Source organism: Nipponia nippon, unplaced genomic scaffold, assembly GCF_047370975.1.
Source record: "Nipponia nippon isolate SJK-2023a ecotype South Korea unplaced genomic scaffold, ASM4737097v1 scaffold_6, whole genome shotgun sequence".
Lineage (NCBI taxonomy): Eukaryota > Metazoa > Chordata > Aves > Pelecaniformes > Threskiornithidae > Nipponia > Nipponia nippon.
The window spans coordinates 73,499,743-73,525,584 of NW_028262380.1; the positions used below are offsets into that span (position 1 = coordinate 73,499,743).

The window sequence follows — 25,842 nt, forward strand, 5'->3', positions numbered from 1 at the left end:
GAGATCTAAGACTCAATTTGAACAACAGTAAGGGGTTTACTCCCCATTCTAAAGGACACAGAGACTACTTACTCAACCATGTATGTATACAGATCAGCAGCATAGAGCCTAGAGCTTTCTGGAGAGTTGTTCTCAACAGTAATGAGGGGTTAAGTCTTTAGAGATCCTACCACACTTAGTGAGCTTGGAGTTGAGTTTATATCATCTAATGTCTCTTAGCGACTACTGGACTACCAAAGCACTTCAGCTGGCATATATAAACCATGAATGCAGTAACATTATGTGAAGAGGAGAAATATCAGTTCAATTTGGCATCTATCTTAAGTTACTGCCATTTGCCGATGACCAAAGTCTGTGGTTGATTCCAAGTTCAAGTTCTCAGCTAGCCTGGTTCTTGTCTTTTGCCTCCAAATTCTTCACTTTTATTGTGGATCGCAACCTTAAACTAATTACAGCCCTGCCCCCAAATATGCCGTTGTACAGAATATATCGGACTAAAAAACATAGAAGACTTTAAGAGCTATGAAATAGCTTTCAGTAACAACCAACACATGTTCTCTTAATTGCTGTAAACTCTCATTTTTAACATTTTTCTCATTACCCCAACAACTATATAAGGTACCCACCTTAGCAGTAATAAACAAAGACAGTTTCAGTCAGAAGCAGAACCTTCTTGACTTCAGGAGCACTTCTGAGTACATGAGTGGAGATCTGTGGGTGGAAAGATCTGTCCTCAGGAGAACAAGCTTTTAAGTCAGATAAAGATTCTGCAGAGGTAATTAAATGAATCATCATGAACAATATGCTCACCTCTCACTAGGAATTGCCAAGATAAAGATGTAAAATGAATATCCATTTTTTGTTTATCATAATTCTTTTCAACATCATCAGCAATCTTGGGAGGCAACCTGGGACAACATATGATGAAAACTATACATTTTAGTAATGACTTCAATTGTTTAAAAAGCAGAAGGCACTGCAATTAATGATTTTGTAGTAACTTATCATACGTTACAGTATTTTATAGTACGATAGGTATAGTTAAAAAAGCATTGAACGTGAGAGGAGAGCTACAGCTTAGATCTTTGGGGTTAGTTCAAGGCTCTCAGTGATGCGAAGTTGCCCACGTCACTGATTTCCATGAGAGCTGGACCAGAATCTATAGCTCTGATTTATTACAGCACCTTAGCTCATAAGTAGGACAGCACAGTTCAATGACTGCAGTCATTTGCTTAACGTTAAGCACATGCTCAAGTGTTTTGTTGGATTAATGCCTGTGAGCAGAGTGGCTCTCCATGAGCTGTATACACCAAAAGAGAATGAAGGAAAGGAAGTAAAATTAATGGTGGGGAAGGCACAGCTGTCTGCTTTGTACATGAAAACTACCTGCATGCCCATGAAAGATATTAAAACATACAACAAAGAGTAGTCCAATTTCCATCACAGAGCAAAAGTGATTAGCATAATACAATAAACCTTTTACTACAGAAGAAGGGATTTCCCACCACTGAGGAATTTTAGGCTATTCAACCTTTGCCACGGGTGGTCTTAGCAAACAGCATGAGTGGGTGTGCAGAAGAAAAAATTCTGCTTTCCTCTATGTTAACATATCCTTCCAGTTCTTAAAAATTTCTTTTCCTACAATATACAATTATGAAAGAAAAATATAACATCGCTACAATTTTGTAACAATCCTGTCTCAAATGCACAGCTTTTTTTTTTTTTTTTTTGACATGTAAATATTAATGCTGCGGTAAAAGCAGCTATTATTGGCAGATGAAAATATTTACAAGAAACATTCTAAAACATGGTCAGTACATTATATGCTTTAACTTTAATTTACCTCCATGACTAGTGTTTTCGTAAGGAAAATAGTTTATTGGTTAGGCCAGTCATTTGTTTTTAAAGTAACATACAGAGGTGCTTTGAGATGTTCAGATTTTATATAATAACTAAAAAGGGAATAAAACATTGGCAAGAGATGCACAACATTGCTTTCATCTTTTGTTTCCATATTTGCCAGCTTGCCGTGCCCTTTGCAGAGATCATTGTACCAAAATGCTATTTCACATGTTAAGATGATTCACAGTAGGGAAGCACTTTCTAATATTATTTTCATCAAAAGGAGCTTATATTTCTTTTGCCCATCTGAATATTACCATTAGGCTGCTAATTTACACTTTGGTAAAAGGGTCAGGAGTATTCCATTTTTTGATGACTTGATATTAGCTTGAAAGAGAATTTTTAATAACTCTTGTAATTTGCCACTGTAGTTTCACCATCCAGTACCTTTGAATTATATATGTTTTATCAAACAAAACTCTGGAAAAATTAATATTTCAAGACGTTAAGTCTTTCAGATTTAAGAATAGCCTTTATTACTGTCATCAAAATGGAGGGTCTCATATCTCAGTGATAGCACCCTGGTATACTTGGCATTCAATACTTATTTCAAATAGAAATGAAAGCAATAATGCTTTTTACAATAACATTCAAAAGCATACAGATCCTGCTTTTGGTAAGGTATCCTTCAGCACAGTTTCTCCCCCCAAAATAAACTGGAGTTTATTTTACAAACCCTTAACAGGGTTTGTAGCAGCAAGAAATAAGACAACAGTTGTTTTCCAAGAGACTGTAAAATGTTACTGCCAAGTAGTACAAGTAACATAAGAATCAGTTTGTTGAATTTGGACACTGTCTCAGGAAGAAACCTATTTGATCAGAGGCTCTTACAACGTAAGGATCGAATCATCTCAGTTGATGAATTGATTGATGATGACAGTTGGTCATCTGTAGTCCAGCTCGAGCAAACAGAGGAGCTTGGTAAATATTTGCTCTGTGTTAAGGGAATTGTATCACACAGAAGTGCCGTATGTGCTGACAGTGAGGATAATGAGAATAAAATATCATTTTTTCTGTCGCATTGACATCAGGTCAGATCTTCCACCCTTGTAAATTGTCCTAGTTACGCTGGCCATAATGAAGTTATGGACAATGTGCAACTACTGCAGATGATATGGCCCATAAATTAGTTAATCCTGAAGAATGTTTATAATCCAAATGGGGGCAATATCATAATTGGGAATTGACAGGCCTTCTGTTTGTTTCACTGAGGTAATTAATTATAGAAGAGCTGTAAGACAACAGTCTTATCTTCTGCCCTTTTCAATGTTCTTTGACATGTGAAGAGCTTAATGATAGAGTTAAATATAACTTCTATTGCATCTAATGCTCATTTATATTGCTAAGTTACATGAAAGATTCTGTTTAGGGCTCACTGAGGTTTTACAAGGTTTGGGTGGGTTCTGCCATGAGTCGTCTTCTCCCTCTTCTAAAAACAGGACTGAAGGAGAACGAGGATGAAAAAAAAAGTGATGCTTACTTTCTGTCATCAGAAACAAAGAGGCCCTGCTGCTTAAAGTACAGGCAGCAGGAGCTTGGCACAATTTGTAAGTGTAAAGATCGTAGCAGCTCGTGCCCTGCCAGTTCCCTGCCCACACGGAGTATGTCCAAACTGAAGAGCCACGGGCCATTTCTACATTTGGACAAGTGTCTTCTCCCCCAGCTGGGTACTGTAAGGATGAACCCCACACAGAGAAGAGAGAAGGGTACAGAAGCGCCAAACGCTTTTGGCGTACCCTGACGTGGATGGCCAGGGGCAGGGGGCTCGGTGTGCTCTCTGCGCAGGCTGTTCCCAGTCCTGTGGCAACACAAATCTCGGTCACTCTGAGGAGGGAGCTGCTGTGCCCTCCCTGGCAATAGCTCCAGTTCTCAATATGTTGCTGTTCAGGTTATCATTTGACGGTATCTCTGGCCAGTGGTCAAAGCGAGGAGGATTTCTTTCCCCCCATTTCTAAATGCTTTTAGATCTGGATCAGCTGAAATGCTTTTTCCTCTTGTAAACGATTCAGTGTAAAAGACAAGGGCTGCCAAAGCCTCCAAGCTAGAATTCCTGTTAGTTTTAAAACTGGTTTAGCTCACTTTTTTTTAAAAAAAGTGAGAGATGTGGGGGGACACGGCTAGGTGTGCTTGTGTATGCCTGCCTAGCATGACGATTATTCTTCTGTTTCTGGTTCTCCCTTGGTTCATTTAAATGACCCCTTCAGCTCTATTCCAGCGGCTCATTTCTCACAATTTCTGCTTTCCTCCCCTGATTTACCTGTCAATATCTTCAGCTCTTTCTTGCTGTAGCCTTGACCAACTCCCTGTGTTATTCTTCTTCCCTCACCACCCACTCACCCCGATACACAGATTAACCCTCTGACCCTAATCCTAGTGTTTGGCCCATGGAGAAACAGTAGCACATATTGACTTTTGGATATGAGTAATTTCTTTAATCTTGCCTTCAGATCTGTACTTCTCTTGTGCTGATAACTGAATCCCTTTGCAGTCCTCTGTTAAGACATTATACGCAATTAAAAAAAGGACAGCATTATTTGGATTCTCTAGACAGTGACTGCAGGTGCCTTGGTTTCTTTTATTAGACTAAACTGTTCAGTGCTGAAGTGGGACAAATCAGCCAAGAAAAAGTGTACTTGACTGGCTTGCCACCATCGATAACATTACAGCTCAAGAGGAAATCATTCTGGTGAGGTTGACGGTATTCAGAAAGATAAATACTTTCTGGAAGGAGTGCTAGACAGTAGCTGAAGCTTATACTGATGCATTAAGGGAGATGCACAGGCAAATTTCATCTCATTTCTAAACCTTCACAAAGCACATAAAGCCATATTCGCACTCCATGCTCTCAGTCTATCTAACCTGTCCCCATGTGCACCTCCCGAGGCACAGGTAACAGAAACCCATGAGGAGACACCCAGAGCTGCTTCTGGGGCAGTGTAAATGCTGAACAAAATGAAGACACATGCCTCACATACCCAAAGCCATTAATATCTTGTCCTTGATTCCTGGCAATGGCAGTTCACCAGGATTAGCACATGTAAGACCAGAAATCCTTATGAATGTGTCCCCACCCCACGTTATAACGTATCAAGACAGCATCACAAAAGCTCTTGTTTGGAAATGACAAGCCCAAAGCAGAAACCACTGTAAAAAAAGACTCCTTGGAAGCTTATTATACAGTGCATTATCTGTTTAAGTAAGAGGTTTAGTGACTGTTTTGGAAGAAGTCAGGAATGCCTATGCTTGATGGCATGCATTAAAACAAATTTATTTGCCTTAGTGTATTGAGACAAATTGCAGAAGAAAGATTTACAGGAATTTATACCCAGCAGTATAAACGACCCTGAGATGGTCTTAGAGAACCAAAGTCAACTGGAGCCAGAAAGATATTAGTCTATCTGATGGAGGTAGTGGATTAAAAAAAGCGTTATATTTAAAATGCTGTACCTGACAAGTACAATTGATGAAATGACTGTATAAAAACCTCATCTCAGATTGCTGAAAGCATTCAAAATAAATATTGCTGGATAAGGGTTAATATTAAAACTGCATCTTACCTGACATATAGTAAACGCTTTTTTACTATTAATCTTATTTGACACTTTACAACTTTTCCGACCCCGTACTCCCTAACTTTTCCAAATTCTGCCTTTCTCAAAAGGCAGCACCACTGCAATCAAAGATCTTCTTCAAGTCTCTAGTGGTCCCATTCGTTTCCTCTATTGCATATTACACCTGTTTCTTTACAGGGTGAATTTGGCAGGGGATAATCTTGTTATCCTGTAGACACTCCTATTTCCTGGATAGGCTCTCTTCAGTACAATGTTACCAATAATCCTGTTAAGGATCACCTCACACTCACCTTTGGTCCATTTTGTTAAGTGAATCATATAAAGTCTACAGCTCCCCTCTGGAGAGCTATAATGGCTTCACCAGTCAGCAGCTGAAATATTTCACTAAACTACTCTCAAACCTTTGAACCCCATCTTACAATGAGCCATTGTTATAAATACTAATTAAGTAATATATTTTGAGGGAAGGAGTTGGAAATAGGTATGAGTAAAACAGGAATTACCACAAAAGCAAAAGATGAATGGTCAATTTACCTGCAGCAGGAGGCAATGCTCGATGTTCCATTAAGAGACATTAAACTTCTTGGCTAATTATAAGAAGCAGGTGAAGGAGGAAATTTCTTAGTGAGCTCAATGGGACATTGATTAAGCCAAAATCCTAAGATCTCCATCCCCAGTGCAGGTGAAGTAGTTAATTTTAAGGAAAAAGAGTGACTCTCTTTTATTCAGTTGGACTCCACAAAAGCGTCAATAGATCAGAGTGAAAGTATTCACCCTGTTAAAACTTCAAACTGGAATATCATTTATTTCAGCCTTGTATATCTCTTTAATACATATAAAAACAAAAATACCAAAAGCACTTTTCTGTTACAAACTATGACATCAGGATCTTCTACACATGCTGAGAGATATCATGTTGCTTTGTTTAATCTTAAAAATCTCTCATCATTTTTTTATTGTTTGTATTTATATACAATCTCTGTACTGTATTTTACTCTGAAGGTATTAAACAGATACTAGAAATATAATCCCTCGTTACATTTGGCCACTGCGCACACACTTAAAAATATGTCTAGTAGATAGCACTATAGGGGGCTCCAGATATCCCAGTTTTCTAACATTTTCTTTAACTATGCTACACGAAATCAAGTATTATGACCTTCAGAAAGCGAACTACTGAATGACAAGAGCAGGCATTATATCTTTATGCATAAAGAATATTTATGGAGTCTTTAAATTTATCATTAATTATTAATTTCAGAAAAACATTTTGTCTCCAAAATTTTAAATACTCTCTTCAAATTCAAGATCTTAAATTATTCTATTGTGAATGTTAGGGGAGGTGAAGGATGAAAGTTTCATCTGCTTTGGAGTGACTTTCTTTTTCACATCTTAAATAGGAGATGAAAACACAAACACTACAGATACGTACCTTGCCTAACGTATTAGTGCAAAGCTTTTACAACTGAAAACCAGATGAGTACAAGTTCATTTTGTTAGATAAAATGTCAAAGAGGTGAATTTTGTCTTGCAGAAGCAAGAGTGCACTCAAGGAGTTCATACTTTCAACAGGTTTTCACCAAGTGGATTCCCAAATGCTACGTTAGTATCAATAAATGCATGGCACTAGCATGAGCAATGTCCATTTTAGGATTAGCTGTACATAAAATTATGATTATTTTTTGCCTTCTAGACTTCTCTTAAATTATGGGTATGAATAAGTTTATAACTCAATGTTTGAGTATGACAAAGGCATCATCTTCCTCTCTTAAATACATGGAGACAGAGCATTACACTCTACAAAAAGTTAGATTGTGAGTGAGAAATGTGAGTATGAGCAACTAACCTGCAGAAAAGGAGGAGAAAGCGAGTGGGTACTCAGTCCCTTCTTATGCCTTGAAAAAAACTGTTGGAAAATCAGAAACACTAGTCTTATTAGCCTTACTAGTACAATGCAAATTCTAGCTGCTTAAAATCAGGGAGAAATAAAGCGCTTAGTCCCCATATTACGTACAGGAAATAGGCTGCACCCTTTAATCATAATAATTCAATGCAACCAATGCAAAAATAAAAAGACAGGGGAGCACTACATCGCCTGTACCTTTATTTTGACTGCCAATTTCTGTGAAGACCGAAATTAGATGATCTCTTTCAAATTAACTCTTCTCTACTGGGAATGTTTTACTCAGTAAACTGTTCTGATAAGCCACCGCTTTTGTATTTTTCTGTTTTACCAGTTCTGGTTGTTTGCTGCCATAAATGTTACAAGAACTTTCCTTACGTGAGATTTTTTTTTTCAGCTTGAACACATTTGGATAATCCTGCCAGGAATCTCATGAAGACCCAAACTGGACAAATTGAAGACACATAACTTCTTTTTCTCTAACTGAGTGAATATGCTGACCATGAACAAATCATATTCAGGCAATCTACTAGCTTGACAGAAATACTAATATTTTTTGAGGGAGAGTTCCAAAACAGAATGACTTTGATGATTCTGTCTCTGTCCTTATGAGATGAAAACAGCACATATTTCTCCGAGAGATGCATATCAATTTTATCTTTCTCCCCTGGTAAAAAGAATTACAATTTACACTATCCACAAAAATGTAAATAGTGGAAAGCTTTGTTGCTCACAAAAGCAAGGATCTACAGTTTGACATTTTATTCCACCTTAACTTGAAAAACTCCTGGACTATGACTTAGCAACACTCACTTTTAAATGCTCAATATCTGGGACTTCCTACATTAGAAAATATAGAGCAGAGACAGCTGTTAACAGACTTACAGAGTGAAACAAGTTGTGAGTATGACTTACAGAAATGAGGAAAGGTGGATGGCTAAATGACTTATTTTGGGTGTCGGACTGGTACAGACAACCAGAACTAACACTTAAAGAACGTGGTGCTGGTTGTGACAGTGAAAGCAATTATTGGTGTCAGTTGAGAGATGAAAATAAAGGACACCATAAATGAAGAAATACATTAGATTTGAATACTAAATCACTGTTAATTTAGTAAATTGACTCAAACGTTGAGATTTCTGCCTTTCGAAAAAAACCACAATAATAGCAATTCCCCCTTTAAGGAGAGGAAATCACTGTCACTTACCACGATGATTGCTCTTGTTAGAGCTGTTATTTGTTATAGTAGCTTTGTCTAAAATGTCTTCTTGCTAAGGACTGACTGATCCATAAAGATACCCGAACCACGTTAGTTCCTCTCTTCTGCTACTAAATTGTTCATTGCGGACCTCATATTCATTACAGGAGATGTAATTTTTATAGAACCCTTCCCTATTGAGGATGTTATCCTCATTACAGAAAACTGTTCTGGTAGCCATGTAGATTAGTATTTTTGTGTTTTACAAATTCTAAGTATTTGCTACCACAAATGTTGCAATTACTTTATTTATTTTCTGATTTTTTTTCAGCTTGACCACATTTAGATAATCCTGTCAAGAATCTGATTTAAGTAGCCTATCAAATCTCATTAAAATCCTTATTGTGCCCAGTTTATATGCCAATAATGTGTCTATGCATCATATTTGCAATGGTTCATTAAGTAAGTGTCTGATTACTTATGTCCTATGTGCTGCTGTTAATCTACTTCTATTTCTTTTTCATCTACTGCTGTTTTAATTAGTGGATCAAAGACAATTTTTAAAACATGCCAACTTGGACGCAAAACACATTCCAAATTATATCCAGGTTTTCATGAACTCACCACAAAACCAGCAGAGAAGGTGACAGGTATTTTAAGGGGAACTGGAAGCAATAGGGCTCCACATAACACTGGAGTACTGTCGTTTATGATGGGAAATAAGAGCTAAACTAAGAGCCAGAGTCCTAACTGTCACCACTGGGTTGTAAATGGATTCTGCTAAAGACTGAAATAGCCCAAGTGTAAAACACAGGTCTAGCACGGACACTAGAGCATCACTTCATGCCAGGATACCTTTCCACTAGCTTGCCAGAGACTTGCTGCCTGAGGAAGGTAGTTAAGACTTTATGGCAACTGCAAAAAGGTCACAGCAGCAGTGAGTTAGTCGTATATATACACGATACTTCAAGAAAACATGTATAAGCCACTACGGGTAAAGATAACCAAAGTAATAGTTGTAAGTGCTAGGATACCTGTCTGGTCAATCTCTGACCCCAAAGAAGAGAAAAATACCTTTACCTGGGAGCATGCCTGACAAACAAGAGGTCAAGAGCCATCCATGGTTGACAAAAGAGTTATGACGTATTAATAAATAAGGGAGAAAAGATCAAGATTGTAATACTGTCTGTTTCTCCAGTTACCTTTCAAATGTCAAGCACACTGACTTTTTTGGTGGGTTTTGCTGCTTTTTGAACAATTTTACAAAACACAAAACTATCACCAAGGAAATGGCAACTTCCTTAATAGAAGTAAAATAGCATTAAGCTTATAGATCTGTAATAGATTTGTAACAAATTTTAAATGCATTGCATATAAGATGTTGAACGATAACAATTCTACTTTGTACCTAACAGATAATAGGTTTGTTCATGTGAAAATTCAACATTGCAGCTTCTTCTGAATGAAGAGGAGCAGTATTACAGGTTTTTTAAAATCTGTGGGACTCTAGAAACAGTAAGTTATCATTACACAAGCAATTCAATTAAAGTAATCTTTTGAGATTTAATAACTATTTTCTGTAATGATCATAACTGTGAGAGAAGAAGATACAAAGTGTTCAGTTTTATTGCAATATTTTACACTCTGTTTCACTCTGCTGCCCCACTAATTTATAAGCTATATGTTCAAGACTGAAAAAAGAAGCAAACTCAATTATAAACTATGCAGCACAAGGGATATTCTGTTTTATATTTATTCTGGTCTAATTCCAAATATAGAAAATGAGTTTTATATTCTTAAACATACCACGCTAATCATTTAGGGCCAGAAAATGCTATTCTGTGTAAAGACATACAATAGATTTAGTCCTGCATTTTAAGTATAGCTCTGTGTGGAAGCAGTTACAAGACCAGCAACCCAAGAAGGCAGCCTGAAAAGAGCCCATGCATGAAAACCATCCTCTGCAAGTCCCAAATACAGAGGTACGGAGTCCTTATTACAGCCAAAGGTGGACTCTGGGCTGGCTGAGTCCTGTCTCATTCTCTGGAAGGAAAGACGTATATCTTCACCTTATCTGCGACTGTCTAAAGCTAGCGGCCAGTTCATATATCATCTAGTCCAGAGCCAACCATCTCCTGCATGTTCACAAGGTATTTTTCCTCACAACTAGGTGTTTGATACTAGAATGACTACACGGTTAGTACAGAAAATTAAATGACAGCCTCGCTACCATTCTCAGCTTCCTATGAAGCACTGCTACCTGAGATTTTGTCCTTCCCCTCTCTCCTGCCATGCCCTTCTGTCCTCACCCTCTTACTTTACCTGTATCTCCTTATCCTCAGTACTCCTCTACTGTTTCACTCTTCAGCCTTCTCTTTCCCTCATTCCCTTGTCCAGCATCTTCCTCCATATCCTCCATCAGTACTTCTGATATGTCTGTCCCAACCAGACCAACCCACGTATCCATCTTCATTGGATATGCAGGATCTGTCCTAGGCACTGCTGGAAGCAAATGAAGCTGTATCATGGGACAAAAGCATCCCACAGACTATCAGCCACCTTTGAGGTAGTCTCACCTTACTTTTGACAAATACCACAGTAGCAGCTGGACAGAGCCTGTGCTGCACAGAGACCTCAGAAACAGCATCTCCCATCCCCAGAAGGGTTTCCTAACCGTTGCAGGGAAGATGGGGCGGAAGGCTGACGAGAAGAATTGAGAATTCATTCAGACAGGGAGAAAGCTCAGAAGGTTTGAATTCGGTAAAATATTTCAAAGCCAGTTCCTACATACTGGTCTGTGCAGCTGTGAGCAAGAGCAGAGGGTACAAGGTATGATACACTCATCAGCTCCCTTCCAAGAGCAGCAATATCAGGCAGTTCTGAGTGGGATTATCAATAAAAGCCTTTGAAGTGATGCCTACTGCCAGGAGCTCACTTAAGCGACTCACTTTCACTCCCAACATCCAAAAGAGAATAGATTAGAATTAGATGTAGATGCGAGAAATTACAACAATGAATTTTGAACGTCTGCCACACAAGAAATAACTATAACTCAGAGAGGAGACAACAGAAAAGAAATATGAAAGAAGGACTGCTTGCTATCTTTTCTACTAGAAAAAATGGGAGGCATGAAACAAATTAACGTGGGGTAGGTTCAAAACAAACAAAATGAGCTATTTCATCAGGCACTATATATTACACTGCAGAACTCAATTTAGTTTTAGAAGTCGGCAGAGATTCAAAAAGCAATCAGACAAACCAACGGAATAGTTATCTAGGAAAGGGTGTTTAACACAGTAGCATCCCCTCTGACTCCAGAAGCCTGGAAGATAAAAGAATATTCTTTGAGCATCACTACGTGCTTGCCTTATCCTTATTGTCTTCCCTTAGCTTCCTGAACAGCTAGCAGTTACTGTAAGAAACAGAATGGCCTACAAGGCCATTGATCCCATGTGCTGTTCTCGTGCTTTGAAATTCAGTGAAATTAACTCATTATGTTTCACACATTTGAGAGTAATGACCTTCTTACATAGCAAAACAAGTACCCTGAGTAGTTAATAGCGCTTTCTTGCCTCCCTATATCACATTTTCTGAATGGGCGTTTTGGAGCACAAAGATATCCTATGCACAAATCACCCAGCCTGGCATCTGAGAAAAGCAAGTGTATAATATAAAATCAGGGTTGGCTTGGCGTCTTTATGAGACTGCTGATTTACTTTTCACTTCAGAGCTATGATGGTGCACATTTTGCGAAGAAGTGATATTCGAGACTCCTTGTACGTACTCCCAACAGAAGAATGACCTGCAAAGATACAAAAATAATAATCCTACCATGCAGAAGAGGGCAATCGTATCAAAGAAGCTCATAGGAGGCATGGATATAATCTCCTGTCACTAGGAAAAAGATATAATCTCCTATCACTAGGAGCTAAGTCTTATACAATCCATATGACTTCTGTATCATTCCCAGAACAAAAACCAAACCAAAGAGCAGCAAGGAAATGTGAGCTTTGCAAATCTTGCTAAAGTTGTCTTTTCCCCTAGAAAATTCTTCAAACAGGTTGGTAAATAGCAAACAGCCCTTTTGAAGGACTTCAAAGGCCTTCCTCTCAAATGAGAGGGACTGGCAATCTCCCAAAAGTAGGCTTACTACTATTGTACTGGCTTTCTTCACTTCTAGGAGAGAAAAATCCAGCCTGCAGACTGTAGAAATCAAAAGGGCACTGAAAACCACAGGGAGCAACCCCAGCTAAATGGAAAACAAAAGACATTGCATTTTACCTCCACCAACCAAGGGCCCAGAAATCTTGCTTTTGTGATTGAGTGTTCATTTCTTTCAGAAGTTTCCCGAGTCACTCAGGTGGTTTTGTAAGCATACATACAGTCCTCACAGCCTCATGTGCCACATCACGAAAGCAGATAAAAGAACAAAAACGAACAGGAAGGCAAAGTGAACAAAAGCTCCAGTACTCAATCTCAGATGCATGCTATTTATCTTCATCAAGTTTGTCAAATCCAGGTTCTGACGCTCCTGTGTAGGTACAGAATGAAACAGTGCTCCTAGTAATGGAAGTGAACGTGACCAGGTGCGAGGCTTTGGGTCCCCACAACAATATTATGCCACCGAGAATATCAGTGCCTCTAAAGGATCAGATCGTCAATCTTTTCAGCGTTCCTTAATGATTCATCTAAATAATGCATTTTGTCATTTAATATTTCATTTACTTTTGTGATCAAGTTACATAATGCATACATCAAATTGCACAGCCTGCTGATTCTTCATTGACTTATGTACATATTTTTCTAGTCAAATTGTTATGCATATGATAGATCAATTTGCATATTTTAATAATCAGGATGCATAAATTATTGCTTTGTTTTGCATATCTTAGTAGCAAAGATCTGTGTATTGTTGATCCATTTCTTCTTTTAGAGTTTCAACTGACTGCACCTTCCAGGATGAGTTACTGTATACACATTAACTGTTAACATTTTACAAAGCTTTATTTAACAGAATGCGTATTTCAGGAGCTGAATGTCTCTTCTGTGCATGCCGAGTTGCATACCTCACCAGCTGAACATACTTCACCAGGGGAGATTTCCAGTCATCACAAAGTTTCCCATACTTTACTACACAAATACATACCCTAGATTAAATTATATGTGGTTCTAGTGAAGACACATTTTGTAAAACAAGACTGAGCTGAAAATTTAAATGCTATCTCATAAATTCATAGGATCACAAAATAGTTCCCATTAGTGCAGTTTCATTTTGCTTATTAGAAATGGATTCCACCATCCATAAACCTATAAAAATCAATATACATTTTCCTTTTACGTGTTTTTTCCTTTTTTAATATATGGATGAGCATTTGTCTTTTAAGTTCCAATGGTGAATATACTTTTCTCTCAGAAAACACATGATGCACACTAACACGGTAAGAACAGCTAGCAAAACTTCGCTTTCTTGTGGCATACATCTGGAAATCTGCTCTCTCTGACAGACACCTTTCACTTTTACGTAACAAACTAATACCTTTTCCCAGAACATGAAAAACAAAAAAAAAATCTAAAGTCTGAATGTCTTAACGCCCAATACTCACCAGAAAGACCAATGCAGACCAATGCTTCTGGTTACGATCCAGCCTCTTCCCAGGACAACTTACGACTTCTAATTTCTAAGTCAAGTATGAAGAGTCACTGCAATAGAAAACATAGTTAAAGAATACATGGCTTAAGTAAACTAATTTCACAATAACTAACTTCAAATACCAGTATACATTTTAGTTACTAATGTTTAGACAAATAAATTACTGTGTATTTTCAAAACTTACAAAGAGCACCTTCTTCCCTAAGAAACAAATTATTGTGCCTTGATAGCCAAGACAAAATATGCTGAACTTCATGACGAGCAAATATTTAAAGCTATTATTTTTGAAAAATTGTCCCGTCTGCTTCAAATTCAAAATCGGGTGTAATTGAGAGACAAAGCCTGGGTCCAAAAAACATTTTTTCAATATGACTTCTTTAAAGGAGATTTCAAATGAGCCAATCAACAGGTTGCAGCCACAGCAGCAGCACTTTCAAATTTCCAAATAATTTATTAATTTGGCTAAAATCCTGATCCTTATTACACACAATGTCTAAGGAATACTTCCTAAACTGTTTAATATACATGGTGGAAAACCGTATTTCCTAGCACAAACAGAAGCGGCCTAATAGGAACAAGTGTGAGTGCACACACAGAGTATCAACAGCAAGTTAACAGTATTTTCCATGGCCCCCTCAAATGGCCGCTCGGAAAAGAAAGATTCACCACTAGGCAAGGCAGCAGTGAATGCAGCTCTTCACTGTGTGACAAACCTCCTTAGCGTACCTTGATTTAGCAAATAATTTTAGAGTAAGCAACAGGTTCCATCCCTCAAAAGGTATCTGCAAGGCCTGGGTTAGTACTTCTTGAGATCAGAGAAAAGGCTCTGACTGACTTCTGTAACGCATCCTGAAGTGCCTCTGTTTTTCTTTTCATGTTCTGAATGGAGAGCCCCGAAGCCCTCCGCTCCTACCTTAATGCCAGGGACCAGACAACATCTAACGAGGACAGCACCTCTTTTCTTCTTGTGGAAGTACAATGCCCTGTACAATAGTATAATTTAAAAAGATACCAGATTGAAAAATACCTCCTTGACTGTTCTTCCACGTTCCTCAATATTGCATGAACTCTCTCATGCTCCAAATCGTCCTTGCTCCAGCCAAATCCTTCCTTTGCTCAAAACCCCTGCAAGTGGCTGCAGCTGGTTTGTGCATGTGGCAGACGACAGTTTCAGAACTCTCAGCACAACCCATTTAGTATAGTTTTGAACTTGTCTACGATGGTCATACAGGCTCATTGGTATTTTGTAATTGTTCCTAAGATTTGAACTTTTGAACTGAGCTTTAGTAAATTTGTCAGGCCAAAATCCGTCCAAAAAAAAAAAAAATAGTACACTGATAGGAATTGCATAAATATCTTCACAACACAGTTCTAGTTTACTAAATTCATCCCATTATCCTTTAGACAAAATTGATTACTGTCTTTTACTTCTGTACAGTAATCCTCATGAGCATCAGTATTTTCAAAACTGCTAAATTTTTAGGATGTTCTTCCGCCCCAAATCCCCAAAATTGTGGAACATAAGAAAATAACTGTTCTGATAGGAGCAAAATCACAGCACATAATTACTCAAAGGGATTTTTTTTTTTTTACCTAAAACTACATATTACAATGCAAGAAAAACAGAAGCTCAAAAATATGTATCAATGAACAGAGAACGACCAGCAATTCTTTCCAGTTTCACAGCATCTAAGATTCAGCCACGCATTATAGCTGCAGTAGTCCAGAAGGTGCAGAGTCTGGGACAAGTGAACAGGAGCCAGCATCTAGCCCCACTTCAGCCTATGCTACTGGTTCTTTAACTGTCTGTATTTCCAAAATTGTTAAACAAATAGGGGTGGTAATGCACAGTGGTGTTCATCTTCATAATTAAGCATATCTAGGTCTGAAAAGTTTCTTGCAGTGTAAATCACCTCTGGCTCAGAGCATACAGTCCATGCAAAACTGAACATGCCACTCATCATCTACCAACCATATCCACTATTCTGCTAAATATTAACTGCTTTAAGTGCAAATACTCATTACTCACTATAGTAAACAAATATAAGTTTATAGGTAGAATGAACTCTGAGAGACAGCTTTCGACAGAATGCCAGGGATTGTGCTCTTACCTTTGATTACCATGTGTTATCCGTTATTAGCCTACCAAAGCGCTACGACCCAGTAAGGCTCCGGAAGATGAAACTCCAATAACCCACACTGACATGCATCATAGAAATTTGAAAGAAAAATAATGCGAACCTCTTTAAAGGTTGTCAATATTCTCATGATTATGTCTTCAAAATCTATGCAATCTTTAAAGTGTCAGATTTTTTTTCTCCATTTCTTTTGTGCTTTTAACACAACCTTCTAGTAAAGAAATACAGCTCCTTGTGCCAATGTCAAAATCACCCAGATGAAGACTGGGTAGATGGCATCACAATTAATGCCTTTTTTGTGTTATTTTTAATTGGGTGATGCTCAGATGACACAGGATGCTGAAGTACCAGCCTTTTATTAATTAGGCATAGATATGTTTCTCTAAAGTATTCGTCTACACATTCAGAGGGCTATTAAGTCTCTTCAACAGCCCACCACATAATTGTACATTGAGGGGAGAAAGAAAGAAAGTCTACGCTCTTAAAATGCACCCCAAGCCAATAAAATAGGAGGAGTGCTAGGAAGAGGAGGATGTGAGCCTAACAAGCCTTCCAGAAAGAAGAAATGGGATGAAGATATATTAAATGTAAATGGAATTCCATTTTTAGCATGTGGTCAGTGATGTATGAGCTCAGAACTGAACTCATACTGCGTGAAAAATAGGAATGGCTGGAAATCAGCTGCGCTACGAAACAGAAAATCTCGGAAGAAAGCACCACTATTGCTCAGCTCAGCAGATTTACATAAGGAAGGAAACATCTCTTCTTTTAGCAACTTGCATCTATTTTGCTCAGCCTAGCAGCACGCATCAAGTATTTCAACCTGGGTGTCAAAATCACTTAAAATAGAAAATGTGGATCCTAAAACAACAAAAGGAAGTGGGAAGACTTAAGGTCAAACTGGGTGCCTAACACATTTAAAAAAATCAAAGCACCATCTAGAAATAAGAGCATGCTTAGAGGTTAAACGTATATTTTAGTATCCCAAATAAAAAAGGCTTGATTTTAAAAAAAGCAGAAGGGATAACATATCTCAGTTGGAAAATTGTAACCTAGACATCGACCTTTAAGTACTCAGCCTGAAAACCTCATTTGTGCATGTTTATTGTAATCTTTGTTTTAAATGGGTTGGAATCAGTTCGTAACCTTTTTTGTCACAAATTAAGGTTATTTTAAACATTTATTTAAAAGGATATGTATAATTCTCTATAAAAACACACAGTATTAAGTGTTCCTTATTACCATTTCTCATTTTACTCTATGAAAGCTAATGATAATACCAGGTTTTCTCCTTTCTTTAAAGATTACTAAACACAATGTCTAATAAATCCTCGCAGCTGTTTCATATTTGGCTATATCTACATTTATCCCTTTTTCAATACTAAGTTTGAAAGGTTCAAAACAGGAATGTCTCCTAAAGGTCAATTTTAAACTGAATTGTTGTCTTGGTTTTTCGACCCAGTGTAAAACTGAGAACTTCTCTTCAAAAGCCAAAGTTGAGAATTGACTTTATTCCCTTTAGAAAAATTCTTTATTTCAATAACATTTATTTTTCTGGTTGAAGACAGAGCTGTCAAATGAGGTTCACTATTCCAGGCCATGGAATTTCATCTGTAACATCCTGCATACTCACTTGTAGCAGAGTGGATACAAAACATGCTTTTCTGTTTGAAGTAAAAGAATGTAAAATGTGTTTACATTTAATCACATAAATCACATGAATCATTACCTCCCCAAGATTCTGCTAGAATCCAGTCTCTAAATGAAGCTTTATGCCCTCTGTATTGCCCTGTCATAGGCCATAATGTCCTATTTTATCACCATAATGTTCAATTACATCATGACTTTTAATAGAGGATGTTGAGAAGTCACATTGCCCTTGAATAAGTATGAGTTAAGACTTTATTTTAGCAGCTTGGAAATGCAGAAGCTATCAAAATACTTAGATGATGTAGGATATATGTTCCTATGCAGCTCTCCAACAGGAAGAGGATCATCACTTCCAGGCTTTGGCAGTAATCAGTAACTAAGTGGATGCTTAGTATGCAGAAGCCCTAATATTAAGATGAGCTAAAGGCGGCAATGGCAGCTAATCTGCACATGAAAGTGCAAGTAAGATGAATTTTTTTTTTATTTATTTTCTAGGCCTTTACAAGACTAGTTGTCATCTGACATGATTTTCAAATTAAGAGATCAGTTTCTCTGTTGAAAATACCTCAGAGAAAGCAGGCGATACTTCAAAATTATTTTTAAAACAAGAAGAAATAAAGTACCCACATTCAAAATTTTAGAAATGAAGATAATTGAGAAATCAGAACCCCAGTTTCTGGGTGTACTTACATCACTGTGTACAATTATGTTGTAATGTATAGGGAAATGAGCCTTCAAATATATAAATTATCTGGTATGCAAGTGAAGCCTAGCAACTTATCATATACTTTTGCTCAAAACTGCACAGACAAGACCCTCGAGAATCACTAATAAGCTCAGATTTTTGGCAGACATCACAGAAGAAAAATTAATTCACACTCTTTGTGCATGAAATTTCTGACCTCCAGGTAGTAGAGCACTTACCTTTTATTGTAAGGATACGTATATTACATACACTGCACACAGTAACTATGGGACATTTCTGCAGTTCTTATTACTTGGGTTAGTATTAATGTGTTTCCATGAACACCAAAAGCACGGCAGTCACTACTTGTGCCCATCTGATACAGGAAATTCACTTTAAGGTGTACTGAAGACAATATACAAAACATGCTATGTAAACATTAAAAAAAAAAAGGGAAAAAAACATCCTTCTAGCTGAGCCTTGCAAAGATGTTATTACAGATATGTATACCTCTCTGAATACCTGCTGAAGTCTGTTTCCATTATATTAATTTTATATGCCAAGGTACAGTGCAAGCAAAAGCCCTTATTGGAGGGCATCTATTTTAACATTTTTAAAAGGCTTTGATACCTTTTTTAGACCATCATTTTTGCTAACTGCACAGATTCGGAGCCCATTTTTCAGTTATAAATGGTGCTTTCAGTGGCATAAAAATGACTCATACTGAGTCACCTGAAATAATACAAAGTAACGTTGCACAACAACAAAGTGAATACTAGAAGGAATGTTTATATCTGAATTCTTACACCGCTTGGCAAACGAAAATCTTAATTCATGTAAGAAAGCAGAAAGTTCAGTATTTACAACATCGTTAAACTGCTTAGTATGCACTGCTTGATGGAGAGAAAGTAGAAACCAAACGTGATGAAAGTATGTAAAAACTGCGGAATATTCAGGGCAAAAGAGTAAGGGATGTATTGTGCTACATATGGAATCATTTAGAATTTAACATTTGATTCTGCAAAGAATTTGCCAAGTTATTTGCTGAGCAACTTTAATCACAGGTCAGGTCATTCCATCAAATCCTGTTAATGCACACAGGTAAATTAGAAGGTTTAAATGTCAGTACTCTAAAACAAAGTATTACCTTCAATACACAACATCGTGGACAGCAGAGATGCAGTCAGACCAAGAAAAATCTGAAATAGTTAAAGTTCAGATTTATTTAGAAATTGTCCTTCAGTTTACCACTGTATGAATTAAATTCTTTATCTGTAAATTATAACATTAGAAATAATCTCAGACCAGCCAGAATACACTATATCAGGAAATTATACACATTCGTAATCTATACTAAATTGTAGTTTGTTGTGCATCTCATTTGCCAGATATAATACCTGTGGCTTCTCAGTTTTCCTTTTTCTCTCCCTTTATATAATTTCATATTTGTTTTCCCAGTTCACTTCTCTGATCCGTGGCCCATCCCTGCTTTCCTCTCTTCAATAATTAAATTCGCGCCTTCGTGACTGAAGCACAACTATGTTTCTCATTAGAGGGAGTCTATTTTTTTAACTTTGCTTTTGTTACAGATTCATGAAACGCCTTTTGAAATTTTTAAAGACGACACATACTTGAAGAACAGATTAAAAGCAGAAGAAAATGAACAGTAATGAGCTCAATTTCAGAGAAAAGAACTCATTAGCATGCAGTCTTTTTGATTTCTGTCAAAAAAAATGGTCCTGGTCCTTCTGCTGCCTTCAGGAAATATCCTGTTGCTGGTGGGGGGGGGGGGGGGGGGGGGGGGGTAGAGCCTTTAATAAGTATTTCTTTCAATGAAAGATCATCTTATCACTGAACCCCCAATTTAGAGGTGAATTAGGGGAAACAGTTCTACCAGTGTTTTCAGATTTCTTTTTTCTCTCCTGTTTTCAGAATCTCCTTAGAAGACTGGTGTGGTAAGTGGTTTCATCACCACTTGGCGGAGGGAGAAGAGATGAGGCTAATGTTTCTATTCTGCATCTGGAAAAGTCACGATCTCTCAAAAATTTCATTAGTGTGTTACTTCAGATTAGCCAAGTATCTAGTAGCTAGGTTCCTTATCTTGGATGCAAGTGCAAGAGTCTCAAGTGCCTGTCTGAAGTACATTGATTTTGGGTGGCTCCTTTTTTTAATTTCAATGAGAAATTATATCCACAATTCCCCTGTGGTGAAATATGTCCAACCAACTGTAGTCTGAAGTTTGCTGCCTACACCTTGCATTGAACAACATTCAACTGTCTTTCAGTGTATCTCTGAAGACATGTATAATCTACAATCACAACATTTTTATGACAGAGAAAAGTGTTGAATATTATTTTCCACTTATTTACCTTGGTGAAAACCAGGAATTACCTCACTCGTGGCAAAAAAAAAAAAAAAAAGTGACAGAAATATCTGTAACTACATTCCAGTTTTTCATAAAATAATCACATTCCTCTCATGTATATTATAAAAAATAACAATATAACTTTGCCCCGCTACAAATAAATGAATAAGAATTATATCCTGGATACAGATTATAAGCCAAATATCTTTCAACTGTATGGAAAGTTTGTTACTGACTTCAATGTATTTGGAATCAAGTTCAGATACAACAGGAAGATTCCTGGTATTGTAAGGACCAAAGCAGATAGGCATCAAATGAACAAAAGATTATTCTCACGCATATGAAAAAACACCCAATTTTCCTCTCAGCTGTGCCTACACAACCTCTATTAGACTGTTCAAACTATTGCAAAATTAGTGCATCACTTCTAAAACAGCTACTGAAAACTGCTGAAAAAAATTCAGATCCCAAAAACAATAATGCTGACAAATGCACACCTTCATCTCATCCACCTAGCAGCGTATCTAAAACATGCACTAATTGGCATTCACGTAGTCTCTTCTTTTCAGCATCTTAAATAATTATTGGATTTGCCATTTTTTCTTCTCTTAGCGAAGCTCAGTGTCCTAAGAGACCTAGTGAAGATCAATTACCTTGTTTTTATTCTTGTTTATAATCATGTATTTTACTGTTTATTCATTATTACACACTGTTTAAAAATACCATGGGATGTATGCTCTGTATTGGTATGTGACAAATAAAAAGGTGCCATTTTTATTTTCTGGGAACACAAGTAGCAGATGTTTCCAAAAACAGCTTTGTTAGTCCCCACAAACAAAGTCCTATTTTACGAAAACTGCTATTTTATATTAACTTTGCTCTCAATATTTAACCATACAACTAAATAATTTATGAAAATCCATAAAATAGAAAATTAATGTAAAGGTCACTAGGCTATCAGAAGAAAAAGTAACCTTTGATGCTGGAAATCATTGGAGATTTCTCCAACTCTGCATAGATATTTTATGCAGTGCTTTACTCAAGGCATTTTAATACTAAGTGTGGGTTTTTTAAAAAAAATAAAAGGCACATATAAATGTGCTTATCCACATAAATCCTTTATATCATTGTGAGTCTACTGAAGTGAAAGACATTGATGAGTGGGACTACATATCATTTTTCCAAAACAAAAATTAATTACAAAAATGAATTTCAGTATTTTATTAAATACACTGAATACTGTTCTATGATTTTATCAGTCTCCAGCAGAAAGCTTACTTCAAAAGTGCAAACAGGATTTTCAGGATTTTCCCCCAACCACAACATCCTGAAGAATCAAAGGAAAGAAGAATAGGATTTTATAATACATCACATCAAATATACACTTTGTTCGCTTGCTAAATACTTCCTTTTATCTTCCTCATGCTCACTCAAAGTAAAAAGAAACATTTAGTGTAAACCAAAAAGCTTTCCTTTTCTTTCTTTTTTTTTTTTAAAGTAAGAACCCAAAACTGAAGTAACAAAGTAACATCACCTGTTGGTCAGTTGAGGTCAATGTTCTTTTACATGCCTGTTTATTTCCAGTAGCTTCTTATTGCTCACTCAAGCAGCAGAGAAAGAATACATACTTTTGTTTCTCCACTGCCCCCATTGTAGAAGACAAGATGTCTATGAAAACCTCCAACTATATAACTAGGCATATCTAAATAGTTCTGTATTTTTGCCTCAAATGACAATTTTGCAGGAATCCTTTAATTTCTATGAACAGCTTGCTATACTAAATTTTGTAACGTGTCTTTTTACATTGTTCTAATGGCAGAAGTATTTGAAGAAACTTTCAAAATACATTTCCAGTTTTGACACGTTACATAAATAGGTATTGCATATTAACATACTTTTATTGATAGTGATATCACAGCAATCAAAATACGCTTTATGAAACGCTAAGATAAAAACAGTATCGGTACAGTTTCCTTAAAAATACAGGTGATTCCCCCTAATCTCCTACCTCATTCATTCAAAGTCATATAAAGAGTTCAGTGCTTCAGCCAAGACGAGCAGAATCAAGCGTGTAAATTATTTGCTCCAGGAAGGGAGAGACTTATGGTAGCAGCTTACCCTGACTGGTGAGAAATGGGATAGCAGCTGCCAAAGAGAGGTCCTCATAATCCAGAAAGCAAACCAAAGCAATAATGCTCCACAGCTAGATGGAAGGAAAATAGATAAGAACAGAACAGTGGGTTTCAACTTCTCAATTTGCAATGTCCCTGCATATTTTCTGGAAGCGTGGCTCCCTCTATGACAAATTCAAGCACATGAAAACCCTTGGGCTTTTCCAGTTATCTTTTGCTTGCTTCTCAGGAATGCTCCTGGAATTGAAAGCTACTGAATAATAACCAAGCAGATTTAGTCAAAACCTTTTTGACTTTCAATAGCTATGTGGCATTTAGAAAACAAAGCAAGCGTGAATGGAAGTACAGGACAGCTAAATATTCTTAGAAAGAAAGAATAGTTAAAAAGATTTGTTCACTTAGAAATGTTCAGGTGACTTATTTGTGGAAAATACAGTAAACAAAACAACTAACTTGGGTTATCAGCTTAGTTCTTAAGAACCAGCACTTCAGTTTTTTCCTCATGATTTTCAAAGTGTGAATGACCTTGTTAAAGAAGAACATGAAAACCGCAAATGAAGTGGCTGAATAAAACTACTGCCAGTGCATCTTACAGGACCAAGGAGTCCTGACCTAATCTTTAATCTTTTACACAAAATGAACCTGATCTTCAGCTTGCTGCCATGCATAATTCACACATTCTCCAATTCTTTATATGGAAAGAAAGTTTTCTTTTAGCAATTATTCCAGCATGTAGAATCGATGAACTCAACTATACAGTAATCAAGTCCTTTCAAAACGGCATGCAAAACTTTCTTTAACCAACACATTAGGTCAATCTGTCCATGTCAGAGCTACATCAATAAAGTCAGCATCTTGGTACATTTCTGACTGTTATTTCCTGACTGATGTTTTAGGTTAAAAATAAAACTCATTCAACCAAAGCTGTGACAACAGGAGTAACCAGCCTCAGGGTCATGGAAATTACCTGTTAGTTTACTGACCGCTTTCACTATGCATTTTTGCTGCACTGTATCACCGAGTCTTGCTTGGTACTGAACATATGACAAAGTCCATTTATTTTGCTCCCAGTGCTCTCTTCCTGTCCATCTTTTCTCAAGTCTCTGCCATTTTTCTTGGTTGCTTGGTGCAATCAAGTTTCCCATGCCCACATACAGCTGGTTACATGACCATTGCTTGCGCTAACCTCATTAAACTTTTTTTTCCTCTAAAATAGATACACAAGAAAACTGTAAAAGCTTTAGCCTGGCTGTAACATCAGTTGTTGTACTACCACAGGTTCTAGAAAGACAAATAAATACCCAGTAAGCTGGGTTTTTTTAAACATATGCTCTCTTTGCTCACTGGCTACTGAGGAAGTACCTTTCAGCTCGCTGGTTCTGCTGTTCACTCCAGCTCCGAGGGAAAACCACAGAAGACAGTGGTAAACTCCCATAAGCACCAGTAGGATCAGAATTTAATTCAGTATATGGATCACATATAGAATTACTGTGAGAAGCTGGCTGTCAACATTCTGATACACGATGGCCCCATTCACTACTCAGACTCATTCTATTACGCTGCCTGTGATACTTCCTTTGAAGCCAGTGCATTGAGGAACAGACAGAAGACAGTAGGTAGGCAATTATGCTGTCAAAGAGCTGATAGAATTTATTTGGCCTTGCTCTGAGCCTGAGTACTTTCTAGGAATGTAAAACAGATGACGGTGGAAAGATAAAAGAAGTACCATTGGTACACAGCCTCCCATTCAGATTCAGACAACCCTCCTTCCACATCATTTTCTTGGGCCTTGGGTTCCCTATCGGTTGACGTCTGTGCCTTCAAAGCCATCTAGCCAACATGATGGGGGCAGAATTTAGGCACTTAAATATGACTGGGAGAATTTTGAAGATTTTACTGTGGATATAAGATCAGCCAAACATTTAAATTCCTGCATAATTTTAAGATAGGAATACATACAAGCAGGATTCATTTCTTCCATTGACTTCAGTAGCATTGAATAATGACCTGAAGCTTTAATGGGAAAAATGATCGGAGTGAAACCCTAGACAATAATGAAAAAAATCCTAATACATTTCAGTGGGGACAAAACTTTTTTTAAAAAATGTGTGCATTCATTTTGAATGCAAACAAACAAACAAACAAACAAACAAAAGATCTACGACACAGGACCCCAATAGATCTCTTCCTCACAATTTCATACAACAGTTCTCTCATCGCCCACAAACTCATCTGCCTACATAACTCAGGGGCCATTCTTTTCTCTGTTCCCATGTATTTGAGAATACACTATGAAGTCCATGTTCATGGCAAGTTTAACTTTGGATCGCTCTCCTGTCTATACAGATTTTCCTCTAAGGAAATTAATAGCCCCTTTGCAGGGCAGAAGAAACCCCAAGCCCCCCTTTGGATTTCAAACCCAGAAACACTCTGCTGTGCAGTGTACAACAACTTAATTCTAGCTCATGGGTCTTCTTCCCGACAGGTATCTTTCTCTCCACGTTTTGAGCTTCAGGCTGCAATCTTTTGTAATCCCAGCAGAGGGCAATATAATTAAGCCATTTATAAAAGGCTTTCCAAGGTAATTGCTGTGTAAGTTCCTCCAGCGTGCCTCAGGTTTCGTTGTTGCTGTGGGTTTGGGTCCTCG

At 37.3% G+C, this 25,842-nt stretch overlaps 1 long non-coding RNA gene across 2 annotated transcripts in view; it reads right to left on the reverse strand.

Moving 5' to 3' along the window:
• LOC148051569 (uncharacterized) overlaps positions 1-25,842 on the reverse strand; it is a 294,965-nt gene that overhangs the window by 22,165 nt on the left and 246,958 nt on the right. The window contains exon 4 of one of the 2 annotated variants that reach the window (XR_015699849.1): positions 14,179-14,275. This is a non-coding gene — a long non-coding RNA (uncharacterized LOC148051569). Of the gene's footprint in view, positions 1-626; positions 729-14,178; positions 14,276-25,842 lie in introns of those variants that run through there. The other variant, XR_015699850.1, reaches the window with a different exon arrangement.